Raw genomic sequence first — 9,631 nt, 5'->3', positions numbered from 1 at the left:
GAAGTGGGGGTGTGGGATGGAGGGTGTGGACTAGACCAGTTCAGATATTGCTCACCGCTCATGTTCCCATAGTTCTGACCAGGAATTGAACCCGGATGCTGCACGGATTCACAGTGCAGCACACTCGCCACTGAACCACCGTTCCATGTTCACTTCATGCAAGTGGTGTTGATGCTGGGGTTTTAGGAGTAGGTGTAATGTTAATAAATGCAAGTGCCATTTGATTATTACTTTAGTCGTGCTCAGTGCTCGAGCGAGCGACTCGAAATCAGAAGGTTGTGAGTTGAAATCCTGTTTGGGACTTGACTCCCGATTCATCAGCCCATCCCCCTACGGTCGATAATAGGTATTCCACTGTGTGGAGAAGTCAATCTGCGTTTCCAAATTGATAGCCTCGCCCCTGCCATAGGAATGTGGAGTTTCCACTACTGGCTCAGGGCTCGAAATAGTTGAGCACCGTCCCAATGCTCATGAGCAGGCAATCGCTAAATTTTTTACTTTCATATTCGTGCCTTATAAAGAGTTCCTCCATTCTCTTTTTGATAGCATAGTCAGGCAGTGGCTGTCACATGCTGCACGTGGCCTGGAATCAACAATGGTTGAAGCTGCGAGGGTTGGTGGATCGCAAATGTTGCAAAATCCCTTCCTTTGGGCATTGCAGTGCCATACCCTGCCTTGCCAGGAGAAGGCCGTACGCCAAAATGTGGACTAATCTCCATCAGTCCCTTCTGTACGGGATATTGATGCCCCCTGGCAAGCGGGGGGTTTTCTCGGGCTGCTTTGGTTTTTTCCCATATGAATAACACATTATTTGGCTGAACACAATCATATACAGTATTTACATATACGCCTTAATGTTTGCCTGATGCCTTGGCATAAATGACCCTCCTATATAAAAACCTTTTTTTATATTATAAACCCATTGAGAATTAGCAGGAACATTTGACCATTGGGTGAGACGAAAAAATATTTTATTTTACCGGGTAAAGCCCACTGAGCTATATAGCTTTTTTTCAGAAGCGACCTGGCCAAATGATAACGAAGTGGCTTATGTGACAGTGGCAGGATGCACCTCCTAACACCTGTACATCACATGCGCCGCACCGCCCAGCGGGTGGAGTCACCCGGAGATGCTCCTGATGGCCGAGAAAGACGTCCGCATTTGCTGGTGCTAAAGCTGGATGGCTTGAAACTTCCCGACGCTCGAATGACCTGGCTTCAGTCTACTTCTAACTTGGAACAAGTCTTAACACCAGATATATTATTTAGTTCAAACAATGCCCGTCTGGTGCGGCCATCTCTTTCACACGTGGAAAATTAATTGAGTGGCCCATTTATAAATGTGAAGCGATTTGGTACCAACATTGCCTTGTTGAAATTTATTGCAGTACAGTGAACAATTTTGAAAACAGACCGAGTGTGACGGCCGCCCCCTACCCTGCCCGCAGCTCCACACGGTGCCATGGAGGACCTGCCAGGCCCCACTGGCACTAGCGGCCGCGTGGAGGCCCTTCTCCACCCTGATCGCCACTCCAATGGTCTTCCGAGTTCTCGCCTAGTTACACAAAACACTCGCTCACCTACCCATTCAAACATCCCCCGTATCGCATTAACAGAATTTTGGGACTGGCTGTTAGCGACCACCTATGAAGGCCAGCACGGCACATGAGGGGGTGGGTAGCCAGAACCACGCCTTGCCGCCTTTGAGGCTGAGTCGACCTAGGTGAGGCCCAGGACCGATTCGGATAAACGTCATTGATGTTGGCCAATTCACCACTAACCTATTCATTCACTTGGTCACCTACTCAATCTTCCAAATGAGGATCACCCTGGTCTCTTGAGTTCCCACCTGGTTAAGCAAAATAAGCTTGGACTCATGAGGAGTGTGTTGCCGTTTTTTGGACCTGCCTGCATCTGAATACTGTGTACAGCCACATTTGTTGATGACCCATTGTACCCATTATACCCATGGCAGTCATACACAGCGAGTGAGCTGAAACCATAACGATCGACGCATTGTGAAATGATTGTACACTACGTCACGCTATCATTTGTTTGGCTATCCGGTGGTGGAGGGTTTCACGACAAAACTTTGGCCAGATCCGTTACATGTCATAAACAAAAAATAAATCATGAATCACAAAATCGGCTGCAAAAACCTACACGATAAATTATCGATGGTATTTCCCATCCCTACAACTTTACCACCACTGCACTCGCCACCCTCCAAGCCTGCCCACTGGTTTGTTGCTCTTTGTGGCCCGCGGTTCCCGTCTCCCAAGAGTCGACGTCGGTCATCTCGCCCACTGACCGCAACTGGAATCCAATTTCCGATGTCGATGAAAACTCGTCACAAGGTGGAGCCACCGCGAGGAGGACAATGCCGTCTCCACCCAGAACAGAATGGAACAATGCGGTCATCCAGAATAAACGCCTCATTCGAGACCCAAACGTAGACGCACCTCCTGTCTTTGCCATCGCTTCTCGAAGACCACTGGTGGTGTAACCGTCAACCACATCAGAACATCGACAGCAGCACATGCTGGTGCGGTACCACATCTTCATAAACGGAAAATTAAAGACAAGCTGTGGCCATGCAACCCAAACTATGGATCGTCGAGTAAACCACGAAACTGCGCTCCGCAAAATGACACGAACTCTGCTGAAGCCCTCTCGTGGCCAGCAGCAGCAGCAGCAGCACGACCTCGACATTGGCAACGAGCTCCTCGCACGCTGCTGCCACTGCCACGACACGCCAAGACCGGACTTGGTCCGCGTGTTCACTTCACAGGCTCTCGGCCCATGGTCCACCCGCACGTTCTGTCACGGTCGGAAATTTTACGCTCGTTCCGCTTGGCCGGCATTTGTTCAGCGGTGCGCGAGAGCTTCAGAGAGGAGAATCGCTCGCGAGCAACACCGCAGCGGCCGCACGTGGACGTCGCTCGCTCCGCCGGCGAGACGTCGCTCGAACGCTCCCTTGACGCCCACCTCCGGTGACCGTCAAAGGTGCCGCGCAGTCTCCGAGCGGCTCCACTGCTGGGGAGGGGAGAGTCCTCGGCTCGCGCTGATCCCACACCGTGTGAGACCCATTGCTCGGAAACGGGCTCAGCCAATCGGGCCAGGAGTAGGGTGGGGGGAGGGGATTGAGTGCCCAGGGTGGTGCCCTGGATAATTAACTCGGTTACTGCTGCTGTATCAGGAGGCTGGTGAAGCCTGCATTTTGAACAATATTTGTACTATTTTATCAGGTAAGGCCCACTGAGCTATATAGCTCTTTGTCAAAAGCGACTTGGCCAAAAATTATAGCTCAATGAAGTGGAAATGTAAAGTAGCTAAATACTCTTAAACGCATGTTGCTAAATGTGAAAGGGAAATCCAGAGGACCCGAAGAAAAATCCACACGACCACGGGGAGAGACACAAGCAAACTCCAAATATACAGGCGTCAGTATCGGAATCGAACCCACAAACTCCTGTATACTCGGCGAGGTGGTTAACATCTCGCCACCCTGGTGCCCAGAGCAGACGGGAAGGAATTGGGAGTTGATCGGATTGGGGATTGTGCTGGCCCCCTGTGCAGGCAGCTGGCTGCTTGCCAGCTGCGCATCTCGACGCGACACATGGCCTGCATTTGCATTCCCTGTGAACGGCCGAGCTGGGAAGCAGGGCCACGGTCAATGGCTGATGGGATGTAAAAAAATTATTTTATTTTTTATTTTGTGGAAGGACCGATACGGGTAGAAAGACTAATTAATTGATGTGGTGGCCCAGTGGTTGTGTAATTGGCCGATGTTTCGGTCGTTTGCCCTCACCCAGGGCAGAGAGAGGACAAAGATGACCTACAATCCCCGTGCCGCGGCCGGAGATCACCCATCACACCGTGGGGACTCGACTTGAGAGCTAAAGCGGTTGGAATTGACGAATTACCGGATTTTCCCTTAGGGATACGGCATCGTTATTGACGTATATATTGTTGAGGTGTTATTTGCGCTTTATGCACCGTGCCAAACGTCGCAGCAGCATCGCCACTACAATAACATCAACCGTTTTTACTTTTCTAACAACTAGATATTGCGTAGCTTGCAAGTCGGCATATTGCAGTGCAGTACATACACAGTTGCTGTGTTATGGGGCAGTGATCGTGATGAGCACTGGTGGTGGTTAGCACGTAGCCCAGTGCTGTGGTGGCAGCCAATGCTGCGAAACTCCCTTCCTGTAGGAGCAACACCCTGGCTCGCCATCAGAAGGCAGTACAGCAAGTGGACTCATCGCCATCTGTTTCCATCTGTACGGGCACAGAGTGTCTCCCCCTTCGCGTGTGAGGGGTTCCTCCCACTTGTATAAAAAACAACTCCTCATGAATTGCCTGAAAACATCTTAAAATAAAAACTCCAATGAAGTAGGACCCTCCTGAAAAGAGTCCTACCATTCAGTTTAGCTCTCTCCTGGATATATAAATGAGTAAACAAATTAATGAGTGCAGTGCGGTTTTTATTGTATCTGTCGTACCTGTGCGCATCACTGCCAACAGCGGCCCCTTATTCTCGCCATGCATCGCTGAAGCGAACCGTGCCACGCGCACGTTCACAAGCCTTTGTCCTGCTGCTGTCACTGGCAAGTGCCCTGTCTCTGTGCACGACGCAGACTCTCCTCCTGCCTCTTCGCTGTGGCCTCGAGCGCCAATCCACGACGAACGTGGACGCGAGCCGGGGGCACTTTGTGTCGACTGTGTCCATCATTGCTTCTGTGGCGTGCCCAGTGGACGTGGCTATCGAGTGTGCAGGCGGTGCGATCGCACCTTGGCCCGACTGTGCGGGACATCTGGTCTGGGCCCACCGCCGTCTCACGTGCGTGACGCGCCCGCCACTGCGCGTAGCTGTTGAGCAGCAGCCAAAGGCGCAACCATGCAAGCGCTCACTCCTGCCACTGCTGGCCCGAAGAAGCCTCCACTAGAGGGAGCTCTGGATTGTATTTGGTCTAATCTTCCACGCTGCAAAGATATCATTAGACTTGCATGGAGATGCGTAGACTCCCAAAGATAACTTTAGACAGAGACCCATTGACAAGGTTCCATAAACTCAGATAATTAATCATAGACTTACACAGAGACCTATAGACGTACGTATAATCCTGTAAACTTACACAGATACATGTACACTCGCACGGGGACCGATATAACTAAGATACAGATCCATAAACTCTGAGGCCCGTAGACTCACACACACAGAGACCCATGCACAGGCTGACACTGAGACCAATAAACTCACAGAGACCAATCGACTCCTTGCCCCCGGTCGTATTTAGACCCTATACAAATCCACATTGTAACTGTATTGTTGCAAATGGTGAGCGTACCTACCCACACTTGGCTCCACCACACGCGACCTGCCAGTGGGCTGTGGTGACCCCATTCACGCTGCTCAATGAAACACGAGGCGACGTCTCGCTGCGACAAGGAGCAATGGGGTTGTTTGTGCGCTGCAGCCACTGCTCAGCATCTGCTCATTACCCTCATAGAGAAAGGACTCGAGGCGTGTGGAGGAAGCACACACGAGTGGGGAGGCAGCGGCTACGCGGTGAGCCGGCGCCAACAATTGCTCAAGCTCTGGGGCCCTCTTTACATTAAGGTGTTATCGGCCAATGAATGGGTGTTTACGTGTGGGAATAAATTGGAACACCCGGTGAAAACCCACGCGTGCGAGGGGGAAACACTAGCCCACATGGACAGAGCAGGTGGAGTCCATACTTGCTATACCGCCTTCTCCTGGCAGAGCCAGGATACAGCTCCCAGGGATATGCACGGGAAGGGATTTTCACAACACGTGTGTGTGTACCATCCACCAACCTCGCTGCTGCCTCTGTCTCCACAGCGCGAGACCACCAAATCTCCTCTCACTCGAGCTCCATGCTCTGGAGTCGCGCTTGCCCCTCCCTGGTGGAGGGAGCGATGGCACGGAGACTGATGGCACGGAGACTGCGCGTGGCCGGGCAGTTGCTGAGCGCAGAGCCAAAGGCCGCAAACGTCAAGTGGCTGGCAACAAACAACACGATTGTCCAAATTGTGAAGAGATACGAGTGTAACGTGTTTCTTGAATTGAGCGAGGTTATTGTTTTTGTAAGAGATTGGGGGAAAAGAGACGACGACGATGATAGTAGTCCGTCCTCGTTTTGGACGACGCTAACTCTCCCTACAATTCTCATTCCTCGACTCTCGGCACGCAAATGCTTTGGCTCCCTGTGGACTACCGTTGCCTGTTCAAATTCCTCACCCTGGTCAACAAATCCCTTCATGGTCTTGCCCCACCATATCTTGCCACTCTTGTATCTCATGTCCCTTCCTCACCCTCTATGTTCTCAATCTTTGCTGTCTCTCTCTGTGCCTCCTTCTCCTTGCACTCAATACACGATTTCGCTCATTCCACGCGTTCGCTCTCTCTCTTCTCGCTCCCCTTCACTGGAACAAACGTCCCCTCCATGATCACCAGTCACCTTCGCTCACGAGTTTCCGCTCCTCACTCAAAACTCACTTCTTGTTCCCGAGCTCACCCCACGACCCCCCTTAATCTCCCCCCTCACCACCACCACCACCGTGACTGTTCCCTCTTCCTAATCTCATAACATGGCTACCACTTATTCCCTATTCATTCAATCTATTCATCATCATTTGCTTTAATCAATTTTGTTTAAAAAAATTCACGCATCACAGATTTGCTCATTACTTCCTCACATCTATTTTATTCACCTCCTCTCCACCATTACATGTATATGTACCATTCCTAATTCTCTGTAAAGCACCTTGGTCAAGGTGCTATACAAATTACGTTAAAATAAGGTTGTGATGGCAGGAGGGAATTCCAGTGGAGCCGTGCAAGGGAAGACGTGCAAAGAGAAATGAGGTGACCTGCAGTCTGGTGAGTGCTTAGATGAGCCATTGCTTGGGTGAGCGAGTGGGTGAGTAGTTAGGTCATTGGTTGGGTGAGTGAGCAGATGGTGGGATACTTAGGGCAGATTTATAGGTCTCTGTGTGAGTCTATGGGTCTCTCTGTGAGTCTCAGAGTAAATGGTGGAATACTGGCAGGGCACATCTATGGGTTTCTGCGTTAGTCTATAAGTCTGAGCCTAAGCGTAGATAGTAGAATTCTGTGAGGGCAGATCTTTGAGTCACTGTGATTCTATGGGTCTCTTTGAATTTATGGGTCTCATTGTGTGTCTACAGGCAGATGATGGGATACTATTAAGGACGATCTATAAGTCTATGTGTGTGTCTGTAGATCTCTGTGCGAGTCTATGGATCTCTGTGCGAGTCAATTGGTCTATGGATTTATGGGCCTCTATGTGAGTATAATCGCAGATTGTGGGATACTGTTATGGGAGATCTATTGATCTCTGTGTCGGTATGGAGGTCTGCATATGATTATGTAGGTCTCTATTTGATTCTGTAGGTCTCTATACGAGTGCTGGACAGTACGCTATGAAGCGGAAAGTCTGGGTTCACAACTTCCAGTGACGGCCAAAGTCAGTGGCGATTCTCTGCACGGGTTCCTGAACGCTGTCGCCAATTACATTCCTGGGCTTCCAAGGACAGACGCGTGAACCGTGTGGGAGGAATGTTTTTGACTCTGCGTAAAATAACAGTGGAGGATGCGAGAGCTGCTTTGGAACCTCAGCTCCGGCTCGACTAACGGGGCCGTGGCAGGGGACAGAAGCAGCAACGCGCCCGCCGCTTGCATTCAAATCCGGTAGGCTGCCCTGGTTAACCCTGAGGGTATGAACCGTAAAATACTACGCGGCGTCTGCATCACAGCTGACATTAAAGATCACGTGACGTCATTCATAAGTGTGGGCACCGTGTGCTGGCATTGGGGTCCAAATTTGCCAAATTCGAAAACTGCATCGCCAACGATTCAACTGGAATCAATGACAAAATAGCACACATCGCCCCCTACTGGCAGACTATTGCCATTTGCAGACCACACGGGGACAGCTGCCACTGGGGGTGCCCTTTCGAATGTGTCCAGGTGAGATGCAAGTCGCCTATCGACACAGTGTATATCCTCATTGCGCAATGCACATGGCACACACACAAAGAGACAACGATTCCACATATGGCCATGCAGACTGTTGGGGCGTGTGCTGTTCGCGAGCACCTATGAAGGCCAATGTGGCTAACGAGAGGGTGGGTGGCGAGCACCACGCCAAGTCGTATTTGTCTTCCCCGTGCAAATGCTTACACATCGCACCAGGTACTCATTTAAGGCTGAGTCGACCTTAGGGAGGCCCATGATTTGATCAGATGTCTCACTAATATTGACCGTGAAAGGGAATTGAACACGGGTCACGGGGTTCATGGCACAGTGCGCTACCTGCTACACTACCGCTCCCCAACAACAACATCCGCCATTCACTGAGTTGCGGTGACGTCATCACAGTGCTGGTGCCAGGCCAGGTTCACTCCGAAGCCACGTAAAGTGTCGAAGGCTCGCTGACAGGAAGAGGTCACGGGGCAGACCCAGCTGCTATGGCTTGGCTGACTGAAATGACAGATACACCACCTGTGCCCCCTACAGCGCCATATTGCTGCATTGTATCTGGACTCGTAGCGAGGCTCCTTCCCCCTCCGTTGTTGTAGAAGGGCGACTGCCTCCAACTGCTCAGTAGCGTCTATCACGAGCCTCCTCCATAGAGGCTGATCTTGACACCGCTGGTACCCGTCTTGGGCAAGGCCACTCAGCTCCACATCTTCCTGTACCGCATTACTCCATCTCTTCTCCGGCCCATGCCGTGCCCGTTTAGACCCCTCGATCGGCCCTAACAGAAGCAGCTTGGGTATGCGGTGGCAGGGCATGCGGGCTACATGACCCAGCGAATGCAGCCTTGCCTGCTGGAAGAGCTCACCGAGGGGAATATGTCCAGATCGTTCGAGGATTTGTGAGCTCCTCACACAATCCAGCCTGGTTAAACCCAGGATGGATCATAGGCAGGCCAGCCTGAATGTGTCTAACTGGCGCAGATGTTCCATTAGAGGGATCCACGTTTCAAAAGCATAGAGAAGGGAGGGCATTATCGTGGCTGAGATGATCCGAAGATTTGTGTGGAGTAACAGACCAGGTAGCTTCCACACAGTGTTACGCAGCCGGTGAAAAGATATTGTCGCCCGACCGATTCGCAGAGACCTCTGCTGTCAAACCGGAGCTGGTCATAAGCACACTGCCTAGGTATGAGAAAACTCTCCACTTTCTCCACTACTGCCCCATCACCAATGGGGAGTTTGGGCTGGTGGAGTGTTTGATGGGACAAAATACCCAGGCACGTCCTTAGTTTTGGTGGAGTTGATGGTATGACCCTACCTTTTAGTAGCACGCTCCAGGTTCAGCAGCAGCGTCCCCAACTCCTTATTTGAGTGAGCAGCAATCACCAGATTATCAGCATACAAAACATGGTTGGCTAATCGGAAGGCATCTCTCGACCGGACTTGCTATTGTTAGCCGTGGTTGGGTATCTAACCTGGACCGCCGGGTTATATGTATGTAGCGTAGTGCGCTAACCACTGTGCCACCCCTCCCGTGATGTCACCACAGCGCTTGTGCTCGGCGGCTCAGTGTACCGTGAGGCCGTCACGTGAAATGTGGAAG

The sequence above is a fragment of the Lethenteron reissneri genome, chromosome 51 (assembly GCF_015708825.2).
Source record: "Lethenteron reissneri isolate LAM-NWPU_2019-01 chromosome 51, ASM1570882v1, whole genome shotgun sequence".
Classification (NCBI taxonomy): Eukaryota; Metazoa; Chordata; class Hyperoartia; order Petromyzontiformes; family Petromyzontidae; genus Lethenteron; species Lethenteron reissneri.
The sequence above is the reverse complement of the archived record's forward strand: the minus strand, read 5'-3'. Positions refer to the sequence as shown.